Below are 7,574 nucleotides of genomic sequence, written 5' to 3'. Positions count from 1 at the left end.
CAATGAAACACAGTTTAGCAGCTCAACGTTTTGCAGCATGACAAAGAATATATACATAAAATAAACTCTAAAACCTCAGGAGTGCAGTCCAAAATTAATAATATATGGACGGGGGCGGGGGTGGGTGTAGGACTATTGCACATCTGCCATTCCTGGAAGTGTGATGCATTTAGCTGCCGCCGTCTTAGGAGGGGGGCAGGAGAAGGGAAGGGGGTGTTATACATTTCACTGCTTGTGGGTAGAAGCTGTTAAGGAGTCTCTTTGTTTTCGTCCTTAATGCTCTGTATCTCTTCCCAGAAGGTAGAGGGGAAAACAGGTGATGTCCAGGATGAGTGGGATCCTTTGAAATACAAGTAGCCTTCTTTTGAAGTCTGCCAGTATAATAAGTAGGGAATAGCTCTCATTGAAATCTATCGAAAGTTGAAAGGCCTAGATAGAGTGGATGTGGAGAGGATGTTTCTGAAAGTGGACAAGTCTAGGACCAGAGAATACTAGGTTGTCACTTTAGAAGAGAGATAAGGAGGAATTTCTATTGCTAGCTGGTAGTGTATCTGTGGAATTCATTGTCACAGATGGTTGTGGAGGTCAAGACAGTGGGTACATGTAAAGTGGAGGCTGATAGGTGCATCAAAGGTTAAGGGAAAAAGGAAGGAGAATGGGATTGAGAGGAATAATAAATAGAAACATGTGCATCCCTTGCTTTCTGAAGTCAATAAATAACTCTTGTTGACATTGAGAGAAAGGTTGTTGTCATGATACCATGTCACTAAACTCTCTTTTCTTTCCTGTACACTGAATCATCATTATTTCAGATTGTGTCCACTACACTGATATCATCTTGTAGATGAGGATGCAACCTTGTGGAGCTCCAGTAATTTATATAAGTGTTACCGCCTACTCTTACTGATTGTAGTCTGATATTTAGAAAGACAAGGATCCATTTGCAGAGGGAGTTATTAATCCCATGGTCTGGAGTTTGGTGATGAGCTTGCTTGGAATAATAGCTTTGAAGGTAGAACTGTAGTGATAAACAATAGTTTGATATAGATACCTTAACTGTCCAGATGCTGTGAGATGAATCCAGGGAGATGGTATCCACAGTACCTGCTTCGGTAGTGGGCAAATTGCAGTAGATTGATGTTTTTTGGAAGGCTGGAGTTCAAGTTGAAGTTTGATTGTCATTCAACTATACATGAATACCCATAAAATAATGTTACTCCAGGGACAAGGTGCAAAACACAGCACGTATAGCACATATAAGATAGCAGTAAAATACAGTCACACAAAAAATTATAGTCCATTTCCCTGAGTCCATGAATGCTGCAGCAGTCTGCCTTCAAACAAAATACTGCTTGTCTTCTGCCATTCGAACAGCTGGGGGCAGCACTGACTCCAGCAGCGGGTCACACCGCACTGCCCCCAGCACTCCGCTGGAGCACCGGACTCGATGCCTCTCCCGGGCAGCTGAAAACAGGCAACACCGCGGCTTGAGGTCCACTTCTCTCAATGACTGAGGCCTCACAGCTCCCCTGCCATTTACCAATAAACCAATGAATTGTACTTGCAACCAGTGTTCAACAGGGTCTTGCAATCACAAGGAAAGCAATTAAGATGATCACTCACAGTTAGACTGCACACTGGCTTTGCATGTGGGTGCCTCTCTGATACAGTCAGCAACATGATCCATACCAATTCCAGTTCCTTCAGTTTCTCTGCCAATGAGCAAACTGCTGATGGGGTAGATCTGCAGTACTTTAAGTTTTTTTTATGTTCAACAGGGTCTTGCAATCGTAAAAAAAAATTAGATTAGATTAGTTTATGAGGACACGCAGTCCTCTTTTATTGTCATTTAGTAATGCATGCATTAAGAAACGATACAATATTCCCCCGGTGTGATATCACAGAAACACAGGACAGACCAAGACTGAAAAACTAGCAAAAAACACATAATTATAACACATAGTTACAACAGTGCAACAATACCATAACTTGATGAAAAATAGGCCATGGCACAGTAAAAAAGTTCAGTCTTTCAAAAGTCCCACATCTCACGCAGACGGGAGAAAGAAGAAAACTCTCCCTGCCATGCCCGACCACAATCCGACTCTAAGTCATCCGAAAACTTCAAGCTCTAATCAGCCTTCCGACACCGAGTACCGAGCACCATCTCTGCCGAACGCTTCGACCTCAGCTTCAGTCGCCAGCAGCAGGCAAAGCCGGGGATTTTGGGGCCCACCCTCCGGAGATTCTCGATCACACAGTAGCAGCAGCAGCGAACCGGCTTTTTAAACATGTTTAAAAAACAAAATTATACCTTTGGATGACCCCGTAGAAGCTGCTGCAACTGAGTGCACCTCCATCTTACCGAAATTCAATGAGTTGATGCATGGCCAGCCTCTTGAAGAACCTCATGATGGTAGATGTTGGAGTCACTGGCTTGATTTCATGAAATACGTCCTGACTAATTGGACTACTGCCTGCTGTGGAGGGTCCAATGTGCAGGAATGGAAGAGGCTGCTGAGTGTTATCGAGTGTTGCATCATGAGCACACTCTCTCTACTGTCGAGGGCATCTTCAAGAGACAATTATGAAGGACCGGCACCATCTAGGACACATATAGTAATTTTTATGCCTTATATTCTGCTGCTGCTGCAAACAACAAATTTCATGACCTATGTCAGCGATGATAAGCCTGATCTGTTTCTGATTTTGGCTATTCTGATGATGACAGTACCAACACTCTAGTGTCAAGTTCAACGACTCCTTCAGGAGATCGTAAAGTTGCTAGTTTGTTTAGACAGTCCAGAAGTGCATTTCTTAAAGAGAAATTACGGGCTGCAGGTTCCTGTCATTGTAGTTCAGAATAAGTATATCAAACAGAGTGGTGGAAGAAGACATGACAGCAGTGTTTAAGAGGTTCTCAGAGAGATGCATAGATGTGCAGGAAATAGATCATGTACAGGCAGATGAGAACTAGTTAAATTCAGCATCATGTTCAGCACAGACATCTCAGATCAGGAGAGCCTGCCCTGTGCTGTACTTTTCTATGCTCTACCTGAGGACCAATGAGTTATTTCAAATTTATGATCTACATTTGGTCGTCACCAAATGTACAATTGGTCCAGTTTGTATCACCTGAACCACAATGAGATTCTTTGAAGAATGAAAATTAATTATTGCTTGGCAATCTTAGAGTTAATTAATTCCATGGCATGTCTATATTACATGGCCATCTGTGGGAAGACAAACTCAGGGTTGTAGTCTGCACACATATTTTGATAGTAAATGTACTTTGAATCTTTAAATTTCTCTATTTTCAGGAACAATCTAAAGCTCCATTTTGTTTGGACTTCTTTTGATTAGATCAGACATTGAGACCTAGAATCTTACTTAATTCCAGCGAGCCTGTGTGAAATCACTCAGGCCACACGGAGAAATAAAATTCCATGCCAGTGAAGTGCTGATAAGTTTAGGATTCTAGTGGATGTATAAATGAATATGAAAGCTGAGAACACGAACCTATTAGGGAACTTAGGACTTCACTCTGAAATTGGAGTCTCTGTGGAGATCAGTACTGAGCTCAAGGATGTAGAAATTTCTTTCCAGCTACGAAAGGAAATCTATTCAAGCAAGTCTGGTTGTATAATGGATTTGACACAGGAACAGCAGCTCCAATCATAGGAATGGAGGGAAAGTACACGAGGGTCTAGGTTTCAATTATTTTTGTTTTCGACTGTTCAAGTTAATCTATTTTCATAATTTTATCTACGTAGCTCATGAATATTTTTGAAGTATTCTTAATGTCTGAATAATTTTCTGGCATTCTCTGTTTTTTTATAGCTTTGACTGCCAGCTGCCAAGTACATCATTCAATGTTTTATCAGCAGCATATTCAGGCTGAAGATGGAGTCAATCTTATCCAGGAAATTATGTCAGCCTTAGAAGGAGTCCACTTTTTCAAGAAAATCTGCACCAAGAAAGTATAGGTCTTTCTTTGTCTTCCTTTGGTAATCCCTTGTTATTAAGTGGATCCACTTCTGTTGCACTCCAAGTTACTGATGAGGCTAATGTGGTATAAAACCCTAAGACTGTAAGACATAGGAGCATAATTAGGCCATTTTGCCCATTGCATTTTCTCTGCTCTTCTATCATGGCTGATTTATTATCACTTTCAACTCAATTCTCTGCCTTCTTCCCATAATCTTTGGTGCCCTTGATAATCAAGAACCTATCAACCTCCACTTTAAATGTACACAATGACTTGGCATCCACAGCAGTCTGAGGCAATGAATTCTACAGATTCATCAAACTATCCTTTGGCTAAAGAAATTCCCCCTCATCTCTGTTCTAAAGGGATGTCTTTCTATTCTGAGGCTTTTCCCTTTGGCTCTAGGCTCCTCCATTGTAGGAACATCCTCTCCATGTCCACACTATCTAGGCCTTTTAATATTCAATAGGTTTCAATAAGATCTTCCCTGAGCCCTCATTCTTCTAAACTCCAGTATGTACAAGCCCAGAACCATGCTCCTCATATATTAACCTTTTCATTCCCAAGAACGTTCTTATAAACTTTCTCTGGACACTTTCCATTGCCAGCACATCCTTCCATTGGTAGGGGGCCTAAAACTGCTCTCAATGCTCCAAGTGCAGTCTGACCACTGCCTTATAAAGCCTCATCATTACATCCTTGCTTTTATATTCTAGTCCTCTCAAAATGAATCTTAACATTGCATTTGCCTTCCTTACCACCACTTGTTCTGCATGTAAACATTTAGGGAATCCTGCACAAGGATTCTCAAATCTCTTTGCACCCCTGATTTTTTAGTTTTCTCCCCATTTGGAAAATAGTCTATGCCTTTATTCCTTCTACCAAAGTGCATGACCATACTTCCCTATATATTCCATCTGCCACTTTTCCCATTCTCCTAACGCGTTTACATCCTTCTGCAGACTCCCTGCTTCCTTAACACTACCTGCCCCTCCACTTACCTTTGTATCATCTGTAACATGACCACAAAGCCGCCTATTCTGTCATACAAATCATTGACATATATCATGAAAACAAATGCGCCCAACGCCAACCCCTGCAGATCAACACTATTCACTGGCAGCCAACTTAAGAACGCCCTGTTTATCCCCATTCTTTGCCTCCTGCCAATCAGGCTTCTATCCATGCTAGTGTCTTTCCAGTAATAGCATGTGCTCTTATCTTGTTTAGCAGCCTCATGTCCAACAACTTGTCAATGGCCTTCTGAAAATCCAAATAGATCTGCTAAGTCTGCCAGGTAGGAAGGTGGGTCATCCATGAGGTGCTGTACTTCCCTTACCGTTTGCACAATGCATCTGTCTGTGTTCAGTCCATGGACCTAAAGTTCTCAGTGCCAATCTGAATATTCCTTCACCATTTTTAGTGGTCATGCTGGGAATTTTGCATTGTTTTGAAGAGGCTTTGCGGACATTCTGGAATATTCTGGAATCGTCTCCTCATGACGGAGCTCATAGTAGAATCTGTATTTCGGGAACCTGAGGTTGGGATAGAAATTAATATGTTCAAATGTAAGGCCAAGAATGCAGGAGAGAGGCATGTATGAAGCAGCTTTCTTGACAAGCATCCACCACACGCTTTCAGGCCGATCCCAAGCTCTCCAATCGCAGGCGTAAGGAGATCACATGAGCAGTCCTCATGCACACAGACTTTGTTCGTTATGCATATAGTTGGCATGGAAACGATTGGTGGTGTGTCTTTGCTGCATTTTTTCTTGCTGTGAGGAATCAGCAACACTCTTGGGGATTCCATGTCAATCATCAGGGTACATGTGGGCATATGAAAAATTCTATAAATATTTCAGAATAAGAATCAGGTTTATTATCACTGGCATATGTCATGAAATTTGTTAACTTAGTGGCAGCTGTACAGAGCAATACATGATAATATAGAAAAAAATAAGTAAATTAATTACAGTAAGTATATATATTGGTATATTAAATAGTTAAATTAAAAATAGTGCGAAAACAGAAATAATAAAAGACAGGTAGTCTTCATGGATTCAATGTCCATTTAGGAATTGGATGGCAAAGGGATAGAAGCTGTTCCTGAATCGCTGAGTGTGTGCCTTCAGGCTTCTGTACCTCCATCCTGACTGTAACAATGAGCAGAGGGCATGTCCTGGGTGATGGGGATTCTTAATAATGTACGCTGCCTTTCTGGGGCACCACTCCTTGAAGATGTCTTGGATACTACAGAGGCTAATACTCAAGATGGAGCTGACTGATTTTACAACTTTTTGCAGCTTCTTGCAATCCTGTACAGTAGCCACCAGCAACTCCCTCCCCCCTGCCCCCATACCAGACTGTGATGCAGCCTGGTAAGAATGCTGTCACTGGTCCATCTGTAATTTTCGAGTGTTTTAGATGACAAGCTAAACCTCCTCAAAATCTTAATGAAATATAGCCACTGTCTTACCTTCTTTGTAGCTGCATCCATATGTTGGGACCAGGTTTGTTCCTCTGAGATCTTGACACCCAGGACCTTGAAATTGCTCATTCTCTACACTTCTGGTCCCTCAATGAGGATTGGTTTGTGTTCCCTCGTCCTACCCTTTCTGAAATGCACAATTATCTCTTTGGTCTTACCGAGACTGAGTGCACCTTTGTTGCTGCGGCCCCTCTCAAGTGGCTGGTGTATCTCGCTTATGTATGCCCTCTCGTTTCCATCTTCATTTAATCGTTTGCTCAAAATGTCTCAGATTTGCTTGTCCTCTAACACAACCCTCATCTCTCTCCACCCAATGTTCCGGAGACTTCACGATAGATCAGAATATCAGTAAAACTGGAGGCCTCCCACTGTTCTACAATTCACTTACTCAGAACACTTCAGCAGAACCTACAGTATATCAGAATCAGAATCAAGTTTATTATCACTGACATAGGTCATGAAATTTGTTGTTGTGTGGCAGCAGTAGAGTTCAGGAGACTTTAAAAAATGACAATATGTAACGATAAAGAATAGGATCAGTAAATAATGAATAAGTGGAATAGTGAGGTAGTGAGTGCCAGTGAATGGTAGCAGCTGCCCATTACAATTCTAGCTCCCTCCGGTAAGGGACCATTTTTGCCAGTATGTGTCTGGTCAGGAGATAGTAGTTCAGTAATCTCTGGCCAGTCCTGTCACTTTCCAACTCGAACGAAAGGTGAGTACTGTTCGATCTGTTACAGATTTCTAAGTGTGTCATTATCACACATTCAAACCTTTGCTAAAAGCAGGGGTTATAAGGTCCATGGTTTGCCATTATTTCTCCACTTCCTTGATTCGTAATAATGTTACTTTTCACTTTTCTGGAATCAAGGAAACTTTGGAAGCGTGCCAATAATGCAACCCAGTAGTGCTGCAGCCACCATGTTTATACCTGCAGAATGCAGTCTATGAAGCAGAGAAGCTCTGGCATTCTTTTAACCTTCTTAATTTCTCTAGTGTTTTGTAAGTAGCAAAATAAATTATTCTGTGACAGAGTCTGAGACTGATAAATGGTGAAGAAATTGAAGAAACTTCTACAAAATTTGTAAATCAGGTACTT

Source organism: Mobula birostris, chromosome 6, assembly GCF_030028105.1.
Source record: "Mobula birostris isolate sMobBir1 chromosome 6, sMobBir1.hap1, whole genome shotgun sequence".
NCBI classification, from domain to species: domain Eukaryota; kingdom Metazoa; phylum Chordata; class Chondrichthyes; order Myliobatiformes; family Myliobatidae; genus Mobula; species Mobula birostris.
Note: the sequence above shows the minus strand (reverse complement) of the source record.